The following is a 19691-nucleotide window of genomic DNA, read 5'->3' as shown; positions in this document are numbered from 1 at the left end:
CTGCCACCTCCCCCGTTTTGGATGGGTGAAAGAGCAGGGGGGTTGGCAGTTCCAGGCGCCCTTGCCGTACCGTTGGTGGTAGTAGCAAGGCCCCAGTGGATGTTTCTTGTGGTGGTAGGTTGGCTGCCTCCTGGTGACGGCGCTTATCTCCTCCTCCGTGTTCTCCTCCGGTTGGAGGGAGTTGATGGGGTGTGCTGGCGTGGATGCCCGCTTCGCTGCCCTTGTGGAGTCCGTCAGCTGCTGCGCCATCCTGATCAGGTCCCCAAGCATCATTGTGTAAGGTTCGAGGATCTGGGTTCAGACCTCCGGGAGGAGCTGACGGAGGAAGATCTCCCTTGACAGGTTTATCTCCTACTGCCTGCCGCTGCTGTCCATCTCGGGAAGGGTGAGGAGGTCCTGGATCACGCCCCAAGTTTCCAGGAGGTTCTGGTCGTGTCGCGGGCTGTTCATGAGGTCAAGGGCATGGGCGGCCCTCTCGGAGACCGGCAGGGAGCAGGTCTCGATGAGAGAGGTTTTCAGATTCTGGTAGGTGACGGGACGTGCGGCAGACACCCACGGGACGAGCTTCCTGTAGACCACCTCCAGTAGGGTGTTGATCACGGCGTCCGCCCGCAGCACCTCGTCGGTGATTCTCACCAGCCTGAACTGAGCCTCGACCCTGTACTGTAGAGCCCTGATGACGGGTTGCTGTGCGTGACGGGCGGCAGCTTTATGGTGAGGGCGGACTTAGTTTGTTCCGTCAGGACGGGCAGCGTGCGGGGAGCGGGTATCAGCGTGGAGGAGCGCGCGAGCCTTGGTGCGGGGAAGGGTGCGGGCAGGTTGAGCGTGAGGGAGATATCTGAGTCCATGAAGTTTGCGGTTAACTGTATGTGGAGGGAATGTCCGCATTCATACTCACTATTGCCCTCTTACTTGGAGTGGGTTACTCGTGTCAATACGCACCTGGGAGCACGCTGAGTGGGTCCGCTAATGACGCTGGTGATCTGCCGACGAGAGTCAGCACACCCGAACACTGGTTAAAGCGCCGTGTTTAGTCCGTTAGGGGCGTGGGGTAGTTCATGGAGCCAAGACTAGGTCGCCATATGAGTCCGCTAATGGCTCCAGGAACCACTCTGGGGTCACCACTATAAGAGGTGCTAAATAATGAGCAGGAGGACAGGTACTACTGGTTTATTAGGAAAGCAGGCCACTTATAAAGTGGCGTGCGGACGTCATACAAAGAAATACAATAGGACACAGGTGACCCCAGGTCAACTGCTCTCAATGTGAAATCGGACAAGCAACACAAATAACATAAGAGATCAGATTACAAGAATTGATACAATAATACTCTGACACACATAAAAATAAAACAGGCATAAATAAATCAGTAACAGATACGAATTTACACAGATAAAAATGTGGCTATTTGGCATGACCTAAGCTTGTAGTAGAGTCACCGTAGAAAACGGGAAGTTCACCACAGAAAACCCGTTGAGTGGGGACTTTACAGTTTAACATTGGTACCATTTATTTTCTTGAATTTTTCTTATATTTTTTGTATGGAAGTATTATTAGAGAGATCTGATACATATTTCCTCCAAAAAATGATTCTTCCTTGAATTACTTCTCTTTTAAATTTTGCAGATATTTTGTTATATAGAGGTTTTGATGTATAATAAGTCATTTTTTGTAAAGTTCCTTCTAATATCGGTAATGTTTTGTTTATTTTACTGAACCTTCTATTCAAATTATCTAATTGTCTTCCAATTTGGTGTTTTATTTTTATTAATTCTGTTAGTTTTTCAGACCACCATGGGATTTTGTGTTTTGTTGGATGAGATTTTGATTTTGGTATTGCTTTATCAGCAGCATTTTTAATGAAATCAACAAGAAATATGACATTTTTATTCTAAAATAATGTTTAACACATACTTACCTGTTAGTTACATATAGCTTTAGTCTTGACGTCACGGCCAGTCAGAATATCGGGTGATCGCCTTACCCGCCCTCTGTCGGGTACCAGGAACTATTCCAACATGCTTCAGAATAATTTGCCTACCTGTCCCCGTGGGGAGGAGGGTGGGCTTTCAGTATATGTAACTAACAGGTAAGTATGTGTTAAACATTATTTTAGAATAAAAATGTCATTTTAACACATACAACTTACCTGTTAGTTACATATAGCTGATTGACACCTTTAGGAGGTGGGGCAATGACAGCTAAAAAGAGTTGTTGGAAACATTAAGGTTATTAATGTAGAAAATTTCTTAGTTCCTCACCTGCTAAGGTAGCTGATTTCACAGTTACTGCCTCAGTAACCTGCTATCCTTAGAGCAAACGGAAGGGGTATAATGACCTGGTTGCAGATTGCTCAAGCTGGGTATCAGTCACCTAGGACATGGCCGTGACAATACCACAAGTATGCCCCTGCTCAGGCGCAGCACAAACATAATGAATTACAAAAGGGTCACCCAACACCAAAGAAAAAGCATAACCATAAAAACCAAAACCAACTGTGGGGTAAAACTATCCAACACTTACCCTCACAGACAACCATAAAAACCTTCACACTCCAAAAAACAAGTAAGTAAAGGTAGGTTAATCCTCCTTTACCCCTTTACCCATTACCGTGCCAGATACAACAAAGGGCCCTAACGTGCTGCACTCATCAAACACTGTCTGCACTTGTGAGAGATAATGCAAAGCAAATACAGACTTACATCTCCAGTAGGTTGCTTGCACAATATCTTGAAGGGAGAGGTTCCTTTTATAAGTGAGAGAAGTAGAGATAGCCCTCACTTCGTGAGCCTTCACTTTACACATTTTCAAATCATTCTCTGAAATATTGGAGTGAGCTTCAGAAATCAGATCTCTAATAAAAAAGGACATGGCATTCTTGGACATCGGTCTAAGAGGGTTCCTGACCGAACACCATAAGGAATCCGAAGGACCTCTAATATCTTTAGTCCTTTGCAAATAATATTTCAAGGCTCTGACTGGGCAGAGGAACCTCTCCTGCTCCTTACCTACCAATTCCGACAGGCTCGGAATCTCAAAAGAGCGAGGCCACGGGTGCGAAGGGGTCTTGTTCTTGGCCATAAAAAACAGTTTAAAAGAACAAATTGCTTTTAAAGCAGCGAATCCTACTCTCTTATCCAAGGCGTGGATCTCACTGATTCTCTTAGCTGTAGCTAACAAAACTAAAAAGAGGGTTTTCCTCGTAAGATCTCTTAAAGAAGAAGAATCCATAGGTTCAAATTTCTCAGACATAAGCCACTTCAGGACTACATCAAGATTCCACGAAACAACTTTAGCATCTGACCTCTTAGAGGTACCGAAGGATTTAATAAGGTCCGTTATATCTTGGTTATTAGAGATATCCAAACCTCTGTGACGAAAAACAGTAGCCAGCATGCTACGATAACCTTTAAGTGTGGATACAGAAAGGTTCTTATTCCCGAGGAACAAAAGAAAATCCGCAATCTGCGTCACCGAGGTTCTGGAAGAGGAAATGTCATGATCTTTGCACCATGAACGAAACATATTCCACTTGGACTCATAGACCTTGATCGAAGACGGTCTTCTGGCTCTAGCGATGGATTGAGCCGCTTTCTTCGAAAATCCTTTGCTTCTGAGTAGACGTTCGATAGTCTGAACGCAGTTAGCCGCAGACTTGACAGGTTTTCGTGAAATCTCCTGAAGTGGGGCTGTCTGAGTAAATCTACTCTGTTTGGAAGGCTCCTCGGGAAGTCGATCAAGAGATCCATGAGAACTGGGAACCAATCCCTGGAAGGCCAGAAGGGGGCTATCAACGTCATTCTGGTGTTGGAGTGGTGCTGAAATTTCCTCAACACCGCACCTAACATCTTGAACGGCGGGAAGGCGTAAAGATCCAGACCCGACCAATTCAGTAGCATTGCGTCCGTCTGGAAAGCTGCTTGGTCCGGGACAGGAGAACAGAAGATTGGGAGCCTGTTCGACTTGTTCGTCGCGAACAGGTCTACCAGAGGTTGACCCCAAAGCCTCCACAGCGACTTGCACACTTCTTCGTGCAAAATCCACTCTGTGGACAGAACCTGATGCTTCCTGCTCAAGGAGTCCACTCACGTTGAGGGCTCCTTGAATGAATCTCGTTAGGAGCAGAATCTTGTGCTTCTCTGCCCACAAAAGGAGGTCTCTTGCTACCTCTCAGAGGGAGTAAGAATGAGTGCCCCCCTGTTTTTTGATGTAAGACAACACTGTGGTGCTGTCTGAATGAACCAGAACTGTTTGTCCCTGTACGAATGATAGGAAGTGCACGAGACTCAGGTGGATTGCTTTCAACTCCTTCTTGTTGATGTGCCATTCTTTTTCTGTCGCATTCCACAAACCTGATATTTCTTTTACACCCATCGTCGCTCCCCATCCTACTTCTGACGAGTCTGCAAACAGTTCGTGGTTCGGGTTCGACGGAAACAGAGAGAGACCTTTCTCTAATTTTCTTCGATCTAACCACCACCTTAGATCCTCCTTGATAAGGTCCGAGATTGGAAAGGAAAAGGAGTCTGGAAGTGTTTTCCTGTTCCATTGCTCCCTGAGGTAGAATTGAAGGGGCCTCATGTGAAGTCTCCCCAGGGAGACAAACTTTTCTATTGACGCCAGAGTTCCCAGGAGGCTCATCCAAGCCTTTGCGGAACAGGTATCCATATCCAGAAAGTTCTGGACTTTTTTGAGAGACAGTCCGAGATTCTTTGATCTGACGGAAAAGCCAGAAAAGGAACTGTTTCCAGTCTCACTCCTAAATAGATTCTGGATTGTGAGGGGAGATAGGTGAGACTTCTTCCAATTGATTAGAAGTCCTAGCTTCTGTGTCAAGTCGAGAGTTACTTTTAAATCCTCCAAGCACTGAGACTGAGACTGGGAACGAAGGAGCCAATCGTCTAGATAGAGAGAGATCTTTATTCCTCTGAGATGAAGAGCTTTGGCAACAGTGGACATAACTCTTGTGAATACTTGAGGGGCTGTGGACAGACCGAAGCACAGAGTCCTGAACTGATAAGTCCTCTCCTGGAAAACGAAGCGAAGAAACTTCCTGGACGCGGGATGGATCGGAATGTGAAAGTAAGCGTCCTGCAGATCTATTGAGACCATCCAATCCCCCGGACGAAGAGAATTGAGGACGGATTGCGTCGTTTCCATTGAGAAACTGGTTTTCTCCACGAAAAGGTTGAGAGAACTTACGTCCAGGACTGGTCTCCAGCCGCCTGAGGCCTTTGGAACAAGAAAAAGGCGGTTGTAAAAGCCTGGAGAGTTGACTTCTTCCACGATCTCTATCGCTCCTTTTAAAAGCATGGAGTCTACTTCCGCACTCAGAACCGAGCATTTTTCTAAGTTGCTGGAGTATGCTGTCAAAGCTAAAGGTTCTGTTGCAAGAGGGGGCCTCTTGAGGAAGGGGATAGAATATCCTTCCTTTAGCACGGACGTGGTCCACTGGTCCGCTCCGATCTCCTCCCAAATTTGCCAGAACTGCTGAAGTCTGGCTCCTACTAGTGCATGGAGGACATGCAGATCACTTTTTAATTGAGGGTTTGATTGCCTTGGAGACAAATCTTGCTTTGCCCCGGAAACGAGATCCTGTACGGTTGAAGGGCCTGCCACGAAAGGGCCTATCTTGACTAACTTGAGTACGAGTTTGCGCTGGCAGAGAAGGTTGAGGAGCTTTTGGTTTACGAGTGGATTGCGCCAAAAGGTCCTGTGTGGACTTCTGAGTAAGGGAATTTGACACTTCAGCCACAAGTTCTTGAGGGAAAAGGTACTTCTTATCAAGAGGTGCGAAAAGAAGAGCCGATCTTTGAGTCCTAGAAACTCCATGAGCGACAAAAAGAGCACCAAAGTTGTCGCTTCTTAAGAACTCCTAACGTGAAGATGGAGGCTAACTCAGACGCACCGTCACGAATCCCTTTATCTAAGCAGGACATAACAGAAGAGAAATCATCGAAATGCGCTCGGAAAGACCAAAAGACTTTACCTTCCTACCCAAAGCGCCAATAGTCCAGTCCATAAAACTGATGACTTCAAAACTCGGAAAACGTTCTTCAAAAGGTGGTCCAACTCTGAAGGAGAGAAGAAAATCCGAGCCGAGTTCATCGCAGAACGACGAGTAGAATCAACGAGACTGGAGAAGTCTCCTGAGAGGAGGCAGAAGCTCCCAGAGAAAACTTCCCCAGTGTCGTAACAAGCCTTCGTCTTAGTAGAAAGCTTGGAAGGAGGGAAGCAGAAAGTAGTTTTCCCCTGATCACGTTTGTCTTCCAACCAGGAGTTCATTTTCTTCAATGCCTTCTTGGCTGAAATAGAAAGCACTAACTTCATAAAGGAAGAGGTTCAAGACTAGCCTTGACCAACCTAGTCTTACAGCCTTTGCTGCATACCTAAAGGTATAAGACCCAGAATCTGACATAATTATCAGAAAACCTGACTAAATAGGTGACAAAAATAACTGGCAAAGCCTCAAACCAACAAGAGAGTACTTCACCAAGTGAAAACAGCATCGATGTAGGCAGAAACAATGAAATTGAGCTCGAGTAGCCGACAACAATGTCGCCTGGCGTGATGGCAAAATTATTCTGAAGCATGTTGGAATAGTTCCTGGAACTCGACAGAGCCTGGTATGGCGCCTCACCCGATATTCTGACTGGCGCTGCCTGCACGCTAAATTTGAAATTTTGCCTGTGACGTCAAGACTAAAGCTATATGTAACTAACAGGTAAGTTGTATGTGTTAAATTACTAGTTTCATTACGGTCCTTTAAATATTCAAAGGGTGGGATATTCCTCGTGTGGAACTCATATTGCTCCCAATCTGCTTTATAAATGTTATATTGAGGGACATGCTTGGTGGGATTATTTTGTAATAATGAAATTAATATTGGGAAATGATCACTTGTATGGAAGTCATCAACTGTACTGTATTCCAATCCAATCTGTCTACTGCGTTAAGTCAACAGAGGAAAATGTTCCATGTGTTTCAGAAAAATATATGCTGATTTCCTTATCATTTATACAGCACATGTCATATGAATCTATGAATTCTTCTATTTTACTTCCTGCTCTATGAGCCTACAAAGGCCCAGAAGGACTTTAACTTTAACAGCTGACTAGTGTGGACTCAGCTGAGTTGCTTCAGACTGCTTTTCCCTGTCTCTCTTTCACTGAGTCGTGGATGCTATGCAGGTAGTACTCAGTGTTGTCGCCTTGTTGCTAAGCTGTTTCCAGCAGTCACTTCCTGTCACCCTCTGGCGGAAGAGTTTGAATTGGAGGATCTACTTCGGTTTGATCAGCGTTTACTGGAAAGTTGCATTTCGCCGTGTCCTCATTTAGTTGAGGAAAGAGGTCACATAGGGAGGAAAGGTCTTGGTTGTCTTCGAGTATTCAGCGTCCTTTAAGTATTTGGAGAAAGAGAACCCAAGTTGTCTCCTTCAGTTAGAACGTGTTTCTTAAGTTGATTCATACCCTGGTGCACAAAGCTCCCTTTCAGTCCGCCAGGCTTGTCTTTAGTTTTACTGGAAGTCGTGGAGCACTGACTGTTGTGAAACAGGCTCTTATTCAGCACTTAAACCATCTTTGGTCGGAGATTAGGTTTTCTTTATCTCTTTCCTGTGAAGAGACAAACTCAAGACTGACGAGTGTTTTCGACATGCTGAAATGGAGTCTCGGTCTAGATTGTTGAAGTTTGTATCTTTTATTGAACTTTTGCTCAGTATAATTTCCTCTTCTCTGCATCAGCTTAGAGAGGTTAATTCGCCAGCTTAGTGTGTTTGTGGTGCCAGCTTAGTGTGTTTTTGGCGCCAGCTTAGGATGTTTGTGGTACCAACTTTAAGTGTTTTTGGCACCAGCGGGAGTTTAGCGAGGAAGAGTGTTAGTTTAACTTGTGCAGTTGAACCTGTTTTTGACACTGCAGGCTAATGTTCTTGTGCTTATACTTAATCGGTTTGGAAGAAGTGAGAACACTTATGCTCCTATTTGTAATAAAGGCTTATGCTGCACACGTTAAGGTGCTAAGGGAGGATATATTGGTACAAGGCTTATTTCATACCTTTCAGGGATCAGTTCAGCCCTCAGGTTCCGGTAGATGGCCAATTGCAGGCCCCCTGGCATGCTTGGAGAGACTTAGGAGCAGAACATTATGTGGTGGAGGCAGTGAAGGAAGTTATGATTCCTTTTAGGTTACCCTCCATTGGTTTAGTCTCCTGTGGTTGTTCCTTGGTCTTCTCCAGCAGAAGTCTCTCATTCTTTAGTAGGAGGCTGTAAATTAGATAGAATGAAATGGACCAGGCTGGAGCCACTACAGTATTAAACTCCCCTCAACACAATTACTACAGAGTAGTTAGCACTAGTAATTTTCAATAACACCACTCACAACTACTACATAATAATAATACTCATCCATAGAAAAACACCCACTGAGGAACATAACCATAGGTGAACCAATTAGCATATCTGGCATGATGTCACTCAACATCTGAAACCAGATTTCAGTGATGGGCAAAATTCAGTCCAAAGGCTGCATGTTTGACACCCCTATTTTAGGGTCTCAGAATAATTTCAAGGAAAAACACACTCACTCTGCAAAGCTGTTGTCCTTCTGTCACAGCCTGCGTAACCAAGCTCCTCTCACCTTTAAGGTCCAATTGAGACATCCAGATAAATCACCAGATCACGGTCCAGCAGAACTAAAGGAACACCTAACAGACAATAAAGATCCCTCACATGCTACAACATGGTAGCTGCCTCCCAACATAAATGTCAGCTGAAGTTGACGGTGACCTTCTTGCATGGAAGGGAACAGGTCTGATTTCTCAAAGTTGACCTGCAGTCCAAAGGACTAACAACACTAGGAGCATGTTCAGATGCCTCTCCAACTCATCATTGGAAGACGCAAAGATCAGTTCCGGTAAAAGACCTGGCTCATACACCCAAAGGGCCACTGATGCCCTAGTCCCGGTGAACACTTGAGGATATATGCAAAGTCCCAAACAGAATTGAATTGAATATAGAATTTTGGCTAAAGGCCATGCACTGGGACCCATGAGGTAGGGCCCAGAGCTGAAATACCCATCCTTGTCATAGGAAGTGAGAGAACTTCCTTGAAAATGGATAAATGGGGACATGAAAGCAACCATCCCTCAGGTCTAGTTGAGATGGCAGAGGTCTACAATTGGTCTCCAACCTTCTAGGCCTGCAGGAAAAGGAAAAGACAACTGTATAATACCAACGTCTCCAGAAGTGTTTCTTCAATGGTTCCCTTCCCCAGCATGGAGACAACCTCCTGATCTAGAATACAGGTATTCTCTAGGATGGAGGGGTAGTGGTTCTGTGTCTAGGATAGTAATATGATATTGTTATGATAAAATAAAGTTTTGTACATACTTACCCGGCAGATATATACTTAGCTATAGTCTCCGACGTACCCGACAGAATTTCAAAACTCGCGGCACACGCACAGGTAGGTCAGGTGATCTACCATACCCGCCGCTGGGTGGCGGGAATAGGAACCATTCCCGTTTTCTAATCAGATTTTCTCTTCCACCTGTCTCCTGAGGGGAGGCTGGACGGGCCATTAATCGTATATATCTGCCAGGTAAGTATGTACAAAACTTTATTTTATCATAAAAATATCATTTTTGTACATGCAACTTACCCGTCAGATATATACTTAGCTGATTGGCACCCTTGGAGGAGGGCAAGAGACAGCAAATAACTAAAAAACGGGAAACAACATATGTTGTAGGATAAACAAAAAACCATGGTTCTTACCTGATTGGGCAGAAGACTTCATGGATACTGACTATGAGTCTGCTTGCCTCAGGAGCTTCAGCGAGGATGTGACCTATGACTGACAGCCCTTCTGGATCGTGCCAATGGGGGATGACCCACTAACATGGCAGAGCCTAAAGCGGATCGTGTCAAAGGGGGCTGACCCACTTACATGACTGAGCCTACACCTGAATCGTATCAATGGGGGCTATCCCTCTTATATGACAGAGCTAGGTGTCCATAAAAGATACAAGGAACATGACAACCAATCCCGACCACCTGACCAAGCCTAACCTTGTTAGTGATAAGAATTGAAAGGGGGAGCTTAACTCCACCACCCTCTTCCAACCAACCATAAAAACACACATCACCAAGCATTAAAAACAACTGAATTAACTAAACTAAATAGGATTGGATTCAGCTCCCTGTCCCAGCACCGAATCCGCAGATACGTATGCTCCTAGAGAGAAGCACTTATCATACGTTACTCTAATATCTCGTAAGTAATGAGATGCGAACGTTGAGTTACACCTCCAATAAGTTGCCTCTATAATAGACTGGAGAGACAACGTCTTGTGAAAAGCCAAGGATGTTGCAATGGCTCTCACTTCGTGTGCTTTCACTCTAAGGAGCTTGAAGTGCTCACCCTCACACGAGATATGCGCTTCCCTGATGACGTCCTTAATAAAAAAGGAAAGCGCATTCTTTGAGATCGCTCATGAAGGATCCCTGACAGAGCACCAAAGACTTTTGACCGATCCTCCCAGTAATTTTTTCCTTTCTATGTAGAATTTAAGGCTCCTGACAGGGCATAGAGTCCTCTCCAACTCATGTCCCGTCACTGAAGAAAGACCTTTTAATTCAAAGGTTCTTGGCCACGGTTTAGAAGGATTTTCATTCTTCGCCAGGAAGAATGGTTTGAAGGAGCATATAGCCGAATCTTCCTTAAAACCAACTCTACCGTCTAAGGCTTGTATTTCACTTATTCTCTTAGCTGAGGTGAGGGCAAAGAGAAAAAGTGACTTCCTTGTGAGATCCCTGAAGGAAGCTTGATGAGGAGGTTCGAATTTCTTAGACATTAAGAATTTCAAGACTATGTCTAAATTCCAACTGGGAGGTTTCGAAGTCATGAATTTTCGACGTTTCAAAAGACCTTATAAGATCATGAAGGTCTTTATTTTCAGAGATATTCAGATCTCTGTGTCTGAAAACTGATGATAACATACTCCTGTAACCTTTAATTGTAGATACAGCGAGGTTGCATTGTTCCCTCAGGAAGATAAGGAAATCAGCAATGTTTGTCACAGAGGTACTGGAAGAGGATATCTTATAGGTCCTGCACCATCTTCTAAAGACCTCCCACTTCGACTGGTAGACGCATAAGGTTGAGGATCTCCTGGCTCTTGCAATAGCCTTCGCAGCTTTGTGCGAAAAACCTTTCGCTCTGACCAGACCTTCGATAGTCTGAAGGCAGTTAGACTGAGAGCGGGGAGATTCTTGTGGAATCTGTTGAAGTGGGGCTGTTTGAGAAGATCGTTCCTGTGTGGAAGCGATCTGGGAAAATCTACTATCCATTCCAGTACCTCTGTGAACCAATCTTGAGCTGGCCAAAACGGAGCTACTAGGGTCAGTTTCGCGCCTTCCGACGACGCAAACTTCCTTACCACTTCTCCCAAGATCTTGAATGGGGGAAAAGCATACCCGTCTAATCCTGTCCATTCTAGGAGAAGACCGTCTATTGCAACTGCTCTCGGGTCCGATATCGGAGAGCAATAGTTTTCCAGTCTTGCATTCCAGTGGGTTGCAAATAGGTCGATATTCGGCCTTCCCCACAGGTTCCACAGCTTTCCGCAGACTTCTGAATGGAGAGTCCACTCTGTGGGAAGGACCTGATCCTTCCTGCTGAGAAGGTCGGCCCTCACATTCCTTTCTCCCTGTACAAATCTGGTGAGGAGTCTGATCTTCCTCTCCTTCGCCCATAACAGCAACGTTTTTGCCGTTTCGTAAAGGGAGAAGGAATGTGTTCCTCCCTGTTTCCTTATATAAGCCAGGGCAGTAGTGTTGTCCGAGTTCACTTGGACTACTTGTCCTGAGACTAGGAACTCGAACTTGATGAGAGCCAAATGTACCGCTGTCAGCTCTTTCTTGTTGATGTGCCAGTTCACCTGGTCTCCTTCCCAGGTGCCTGACACTTTCTCGACCCTAGTGTTGCCCCCATCCCGACTCGAGGCATCTGAGAACAACACTAGGGTAGGGCTCGGTAACTGAAGAGACAGTCGTTCGCTTAATTTCCGGGGGTCTAACCACCAGCTGAGATCCTCTTTTACCTTGTCCGAAATTAGGAACGAAGTTGCTAAGTCCTGAGACTTTTGGTCCCATCTCTCCTTTAGGTAGAACTGAAGCGGTCTCAGATGAAGTCTTCCCAAGGAGACGAACTGTTCCAGCGAGGAAATGGTCCCCAGCAGACTCATCCATTCCCTCGCCTGAACAATGTTCTCTCCTTAGGAAGACTGTCAGCTTTTCTATGCAGCGATCTATTCTCTCCTGGGATGGAAAGGCTAGAAAATCCCGAGAATCCATCAGAATCCCCAGGTAAACAATGCTCTGCTGCGGAACAACCTGGGATTTCTGTAGATTTACTAATAGTCCAAGGGACTGGGTCAGTTTTAGGGTGATCGACAAGTACTCCAGACAACTTTCCTTCGATTGCGCTCGGATCAGCCAATCGTCGAGATACACTGATATCCTCACTCCCTCTAAGTGTAGCCAGCGTGCCACATTCCTTAAAATGCCCGTGAACACTTGGGGGGCCGTCGAAAGTCCAAAGCACAGGGACCTGAACTGAAAAACTTTTCCCTGAATCATGAACCTCAGGAATTTTCTTGACGAGGGATGAATGGGAATGTGGAAGTAAGCGTCCTGAAGGTCCAGGGAGACCATCCAATCCCCTGGACGAAGAGCTGAAAGAACTGAAGAGGTAGTTTCCATCTTGAACTTCGCCTTGATCACGAAGAAATTCAGGGCGCTTACATCCAGAACTAGTCTCCAACCCCCCGAGGATTTCGGAACCAGAAAAAGCCGATTGTAAAACCCTAGGGAATGGAGCTCTTGAACCGGTTCTATGGCTTCCTTTTCTAGCATTTGCTCCACTGCTAGAAGAAGAGCCTGGTTCTTGACGGGATCCCTGTAGCTGGCGGATAACTCCCTGGGAGTTGATGTTAAGGGAGGACTTTCCCTGAAGGGGATAAGGTAGCCTCTTCTTAGAATGGAGAGGGACCAGTCGTCCGCCCCTCTCTGTGCCCAGACTTCGGCGAATTGTAACAGTCTGGCACCCACTGTCGTCTGGAGTACTCTGCTCCTCACTTAGTCCTTTTGATCGGACGAGAGGAAGACCTTCCTCTTCTCTCGGGTCTTTTGCTTCTGAAGGAGGATCTAGACGAAGGACCACCTCGAAAGGGCTCCTGAAAGGGAGCCTTCTCCTTCTTGGCGAAAGGAACAGCAGGTCTGATCCTCTTCGATGACTGGGCCAAAAGATCCTGTGTCGCCTTTTCTGATAACGAGCGAGAAATCTCCTTCACCAAACTTTGAGGAAAAAGGTGGGGAGAAAGAGGAGCAAACAGAAGAGAGGATCTCTGAAGAGGAGACACGGACTTGGTGAGGAAAGAGCTGAATACTGACCTCTTCTTGAGTATACCAGCTCCGAATAAGGCAGCGACTTCCGCGGAACCGTCCCTCACGGCTTTGTCCAAACAAGACAAAACACTCACAAAGTCATCCATACACAGGAATTCAGGGTCTCGAGTCCTGTTGGCCAAAGCTCCAAGAGACCAATCCATAAAGTTGAAAACTTCCACAACTCTAAAAAGACCCTTGAGGAGATGGTCCATTTCGCTCATTCCCCAAGTCGCCTTCGCTGATGAAAGAGAAAGTCTCCTGGAGGAGTCTACCAGATTAGAAAAATCTCATGTCTGCTGATGTGGGGAGCCCCAACCCCATAGGCTCCTTGGTCTCATACCACATTCCTGACTTTCCCAAAAGTTTCAAAGGAGGAAAAGAGAAAACCATCTTGCTTGCTTCCTTCTTAGATTGCATCCATTCTCCGACTCCTTTAAAGGCTTTCCTCATCGAGATCGTTGGGCGCATCTTGATGAACGAAGAGGGTCTTGCTGACTTGGTGCTGTCCCATAAAGATCCCGGAGAAGGAGGGGCAGCATGACAAAGAGAATCTCCAAACTCCTGAATCAGAACCGAAGCCAACCGTTTGTAATCTGAAACTCCAGCGTCCTTAGGAGATTCTTCCTCTGATACTTCCTCCAATGCAGCAGGCGGAGAGGAAGGCTTAAAAGAAGAGGAGCGCCTATCAGGAGAAGCGAGCCTGGATGGAGAAGCACTCCTGTCCAACAAAGAGCGCCTGCCAGGAGAATGGCGCCTGACACCGGACGGGCGCCTGACAGGAGAGGGGGTCCTGTCCACTGATGAGAGCCTTCCAGGAGAGGGGGCCCTAGAGCGAGGACGCTTGGCAGGAGAGCGGTGTCTGCTGGAAGGAGGGAGCTTGGAAGACGACGAGCGCCTGTCCAAAGGAGAAGTACTGCGAGGCGAAGTGCGCCTGGAAGGAGAGGCGCTTCCCTCCGATGATGAGCGCCTGGAAGAAGTGCGCCTGCTGGGAGACAGGCGCCTGCTCGGCGAAGAGCGTCTTCGAGAAGAAGAAAACTTGCTACTAGAAGGAAGCTTGGCAGGAGAAGAGCGACGAGTCGAAGAAGAGAGCTTCCTGGAACTCTTAATAGGAAGAAAGTCATCCTTCCTACGAGAAGAGGTATCCTTTGCAAGAGATCCAACAAGTGCTGATAGCTGCTCCTGGAGGCCGATCAAAATCTTCTTCGTCGAATCCTTAACTCCTGCTGGAGAGGAGGAGGGAGATCTACGAACTCTCTTCCTGACTATAGGAGAATCCTCCGGGAAGCGCTCAGGGCTCGAGTCCAAAAGCTCTACTCTAGGAGCCTTCCAGGATCTCTCCAGAGGGCGCGACTCCTCAGCCGAACTCCAACCGCGCCTCGGAGAAGACGCGTCAGACGACGAGAAACACTTCTTCAGGATGCCTTTCCTATGGCGATCCAAGGCAGCCTGGGACGCAACTACAGGATCTGCCGAAGGGACGCCTGATCGTTGGGGATGCTCTACATCCTCCCTGCGGCTTTCGACATTCCTCCTCCACTGGTCCTGGGAGTTTGGAAGAGGTCTAGGCCTAGGAGCAATGCGGAGCCGATCAGACGCCCCCTCCACTGCACTGGGGACACTGCACATATCACTATCACTCTTACCTTCCTTCATCGCACGCAGTTGCGATTTCATCTGAAGAAGTTCTGCCTTCATCGCAGCCATTTCAGAGGACGAATCCACAGGTTCGATGAAGGGAGAAGGGGCTGAAACCAAAGGATTAGGAGAGTCTACTGTGTTAATCTCTACTTCGTGCTCAGTAGAGCGAGACCTACTCGAGCTTCTGGAGGAAGCCTTCCTAACTCTATCCTTTTCGAGCTTCTTCAAATAAGAAGTCAAAACCTTCCATTCTTGACCAGACAACTTCTCACACTCCTTGCACCTATTGTCCGAAGAACAATCATTCCCCCTACACCTCATACATACAGTGTGAGGGTCTACCGAAGCTTTCGGCAACCTCACCTTACACTCTTGCCTAGCACACACACGGAACACAGGCGAAACATTAACATCAGACATCTTAATGAACAATCCAAAAAGCAAATCCAAAAAACAGTCCACAAAAGCGTATGCCAAACCAAAGATCCAATACGTCACCAAAATCAGGCCAAAACAGATCCTCAGCAAGCGAGAAACGAAAATCAAAGCAGGAGCAACCAACAACAGATGTTGCTGGAACCAGCGACAGAGAAAATCTGATTAGAAAACGGGAATGGTTCCTATTCCCGCCATCCAGCGGCGGGTATGGTAGATCACCTGACCTACCTGTGCGTGTGCCGCGAGTTTTGAAATTCTGTCGGGTACGTCGGAGACTATAGCTAAGTATATATCTGACGGGTAAGTTGCATGTACAAAAAGTAGTATTAAAGTAGTTTAACCAGACTACTGAGCTGACTTTCAGCTCTTATAGGCCTGGCCCGAAGCATTAGGATAAAATACCACATAGGCACACGTTCACATACTGTAACATATACACAAAAAATATATTTACTCATGCTTCCATAATAAAAAAGTGTATTAAAATTCATAAGTAATATTTTAAACAAATTTAAATTTCAATTCTACAAATTCTGTTTTCGTGCTTTTATTATTTACTTATTTTTATATTTTATCTATCAAACCACAGTTCCTCATGAACAACAAAATCGGAATGACTGAAAATGTAAAAGATTCTGACAAAATTTCATTTATTGATTTATTTCCAAAAGTTGACAGTCGCTGTTGGTCATACTTTGGACACTCACACAATATATACATGTTTGACCATTACCATCACCTTGCACTCTGAGCACTCTGGAGGCAGACCACATTGGCTGCTCATTAAGTGTTCATGTGTTAGACGAGGATGGCCTATTCTGAGACGTGTTAGAATTACTTGTACATGTCTCTTTCTCTCTGATATGATGAGCTCCATTTTTCAATGTTAGGTTTTATTTGTTTTAATTTATTATTTTCAAGTTCTTCATTCCATATGTATTGCCATTTGTTTATGATACCCACCTTTATGTGTGTTACATAATCAGAAACAGGGATATTCACATTTGATCTTGTCATTTGGGTTGCTTTTTTGGCGGCTTTATCTACCTCTTCATTTCCTTTGATCCCTACCCACATTTCTACATTTTTTCATTATTATATAATTTATGAGGAAATCATTTAATTTGTTGTACATTATTATCTTTTTATTGGTAACTCTGAATAGCTTCTATAGCGCTTCTTGAGTCACTAAAAATCACAAAATTATTGAATGATGTTTCTTTAATTATTTTTATATCTGAGGCAATTGCACAAAATCCTGCTGTGAATATTGAAGCATTATTGGGTAGAGAGAATTGATAAGTTTTGTCTTGGGACACTGCAGCATACCCCACTCCATGCTCAGGGCTAATTCAGGTGTTCAGGGGGTGTATTGCAATATTTATTGTTATTAATTCTATGCTATTTTTCTTTGTGCGGAAATGCTCATCCATATTTTTGTCACTACTTACTTTTGCTAAATTTTCTCTTATTACATTACAGTACTTATTTCTTTGGGATCAAGTATTCTTTTCCCATCTTTTATTGGCATCTCTAGGTGGTTTAACATGGGTACCACTTATTTTTCTGAATTTTTCCCATATTTTTTGTATGGGAGTATTATTAGAGAGATCTGATACATATTTCCTCAACGAAATGATTCCTCCTTGAACTATTTCTCTTTTAAATCTTGCAGATAAATTGTTATAAATAGGTTTTAATGTATCAATTTCTAAAAATAATAGTCATTTTTTGTAAAGTTCCTTTTAATATCGGTACTTCGCCGCTACATGTGGACTAAGAGAATAACCCTCCAAACCTCCGCACTAAGCGAATACCACCTCAACTAAATGAACGCACCCTAGATAGTAGACTTTGCTGCTACACGCAATGAGGCGAATCGAACGTCTCTTAAGTAAAGGAAGTAAACACTGAGATGGACTTCCAAGTAGCTGCCTCCAGAATAGAAGGCACTGAATAATTCCTTAGAAAGGAAGATGAAGTGGACATACTCCGAATACTGTGCGGACAGGGAAATACAGAGTTGAAGACAACGAAGAACCACCCTGAGAAGCCTGGGAAATCACCTCCCTCCAAAAGTAACTAATTGCATTCTTTGACAGCGGAGGGGAAGGATTCCGCAGAGAGACAAGAAGTGTACACGGAAGCGGACGGAGTTTCTAAACCTTTGATAAATACACTTTAATGCTCGCACCGGACATAAAGACATCTCCGCTGGATTGCCAGTAACGAACACTTTCAGATAAAGAACTTTAAACAAACAAGGCAGAGTTTTAACCTCCGACTCTGTCTTTGCCACAAATTCCAGAAGAAAGACAAATATGTATAATTTCTCGCATAGGAACCCAAAATATTGAAATACTTCCGACAAGTCCCACGGAGGGGCCCGAGTCGGCAAGATAGGACATTCAGTCTTAAAAGAACGTAATAAATCATCGATCATCTTACTACTAGAGATTTATGGAAGGTGGAAACTAATTGTACTACTAATCGTTGAGCGGTAGTCAGCAATAGCCAAATATGAAAGACCCTTGACTTTCCGAAGGAATAAAAGAAAATCAGCTATTTTGGCTAAGGAAGGTCTAGAGATCGAATGACCTTCCTTACGACACTAACTTCTATACCTTGTCCAGCTGAATCTGGTAAGGCTTACGGGTTGACATTCTCAAGCTGAAAGAAAGCTGTCTAGCCACCGCTTTAGGGAGTCCGGACTGTCTAGCTGCTCTCTCTGCAGTCGTCCTGCAACTAGGTACAGCACGCGAGGGTTTGGATGATAACAGTGAGAGTGCAGTTGTCTGAGAAGAACTTTCGCATGGGCAGGGACATCGGAACTTCCATAAGGAGCTCTAGGAGTTCCGGAAGCCAAGCGGGTCAGGGTGAGCAGGGAGCTATTAGAGTCATAGACGTCTTGACACTCTCCCGCAATTTCCTTATTACCTGATGAATGAGACCGGATGGAGGAAAGCATACACCTGCATGTGATTCCAATTTGTAATATCACATCGGTGCCTATCGACATGGCGACCACCACTGGTCAGAAATAAACCAGAAGACAATGATTTAATCACATAACGAATAAGTCCACAGTTGCTGGCCACTTCCGGAGAACCTGACCTATTACTTCCAGAGCCAAAGTCCACTCTCCCCCCACCAATACCTGATGGGAGTGACTTAGCAAATCGGCCAGTACGTTGAGACTCCCCGATATAAATTGGGAAAGAAGAGACACTTTTCGTTCTTTACACCCTCTCAGGACTCTGTGCTATAGTATTAAGTTGTTCTGTTGAGCCTGTTCCCCGCCCCCCGAGTTCTTCAGATATGACACGACAATTACGCTGTCGCTAAACATAGCCACTACTCTGTTGCGCACTAGGACTGAAAACAACTGAGGGCTTCCTTTACAGCCTTGATTTCCTGAAGATTTTTTGACTCCTCTCATTCCCAAGCCCCCCAGAGGCCCAAGGCCTGGGTCCTCCAAGGTTGTTCCCCAACCCTGATCTGAGGCATCTGTGTACAGACAAACGTCGGGAAGAGGGGTCGATAGACCTTCCCAGTGTCAGATGCACTTCTTCTGACTACCACAGACAATCCAGCAGGCAAGAATCGCTCCTGACTATAACTGCATTCTCGTTGCGGAAGTCCCAGCGATTCCTGAGACATACCTGAAGAGAGCGCATCCGGAGACGAGACCCTGGAATTAAAAGTGAGAGAGACATTCTCCCTAAGAGGCTTCTCCAAGCTGGTACCGGCCGTTCCCTGTTGGACAGGAACCCTTCTACCTGCTGAAGGACTGACTGGATCCTCTCCAGGGTTGGGAAAACCCTCAAAGGAAGAGAGAGAATCCTCCTACCTGAATAGGTTAAAGATTCCATAAGAATTCCCTTGCTCTTATTAGCTCCTCTAGAGAGGAGGCAAGGATCAACCAGTCATCTAGATACCTCAACACTCTGTACCCTCGACGATGCATAATTGCCGACACCAGAGACATGAGTTAGAAGCAACCATGTTCGTCATACTGGCTACGTCATCATCCTTGAACAAAGAATTAGCTAAGGCTAAGGTGTTCTAAGCAATCCCTCTTATGAACGTCCAGATACGGAAGGGGAAGATGACCAAGATAGAAATTTCGACTTTCCTGCTCCAAATGTCATAGACAAAGCCAAAGTA

The 19691-nt window shown here is 45.4% G+C and overlaps 1 protein-coding gene across 8 annotated transcripts in view; it reads right to left on the bottom strand.

Annotated features, from left to right (window-relative positions):
• LOC136853410 (zinc finger protein 665-like) overlaps positions 1-19691 on the bottom strand; it is a 103250-nt gene that overhangs the window by 53698 nt on the left and 29861 nt on the right. For 2 of the 8 annotated variants that reach the window (XM_067128914.1, XM_067128908.1), the window contains exon 2: positions 8053-8261. The exons of the other annotated variants lie outside the window; for them this stretch is intronic. The gene's annotated coding sequence lies outside the window, so the exon portion shown is untranslated. The remainder of the gene's footprint in view (positions 1-8052; positions 8262-19691) is intronic. 8 annotated transcript variants of the gene reach the window in all.

The sequence above is a fragment of the Macrobrachium rosenbergii genome, chromosome 27, assembly GCF_040412425.1.
Source record: "Macrobrachium rosenbergii isolate ZJJX-2024 chromosome 27, ASM4041242v1, whole genome shotgun sequence".
NCBI classification, from domain to species: Eukaryota; Metazoa; Arthropoda; class Malacostraca; order Decapoda; family Palaemonidae; genus Macrobrachium; species Macrobrachium rosenbergii.
This window is presented reverse-complemented; position numbering and strand designations above follow the sequence as displayed.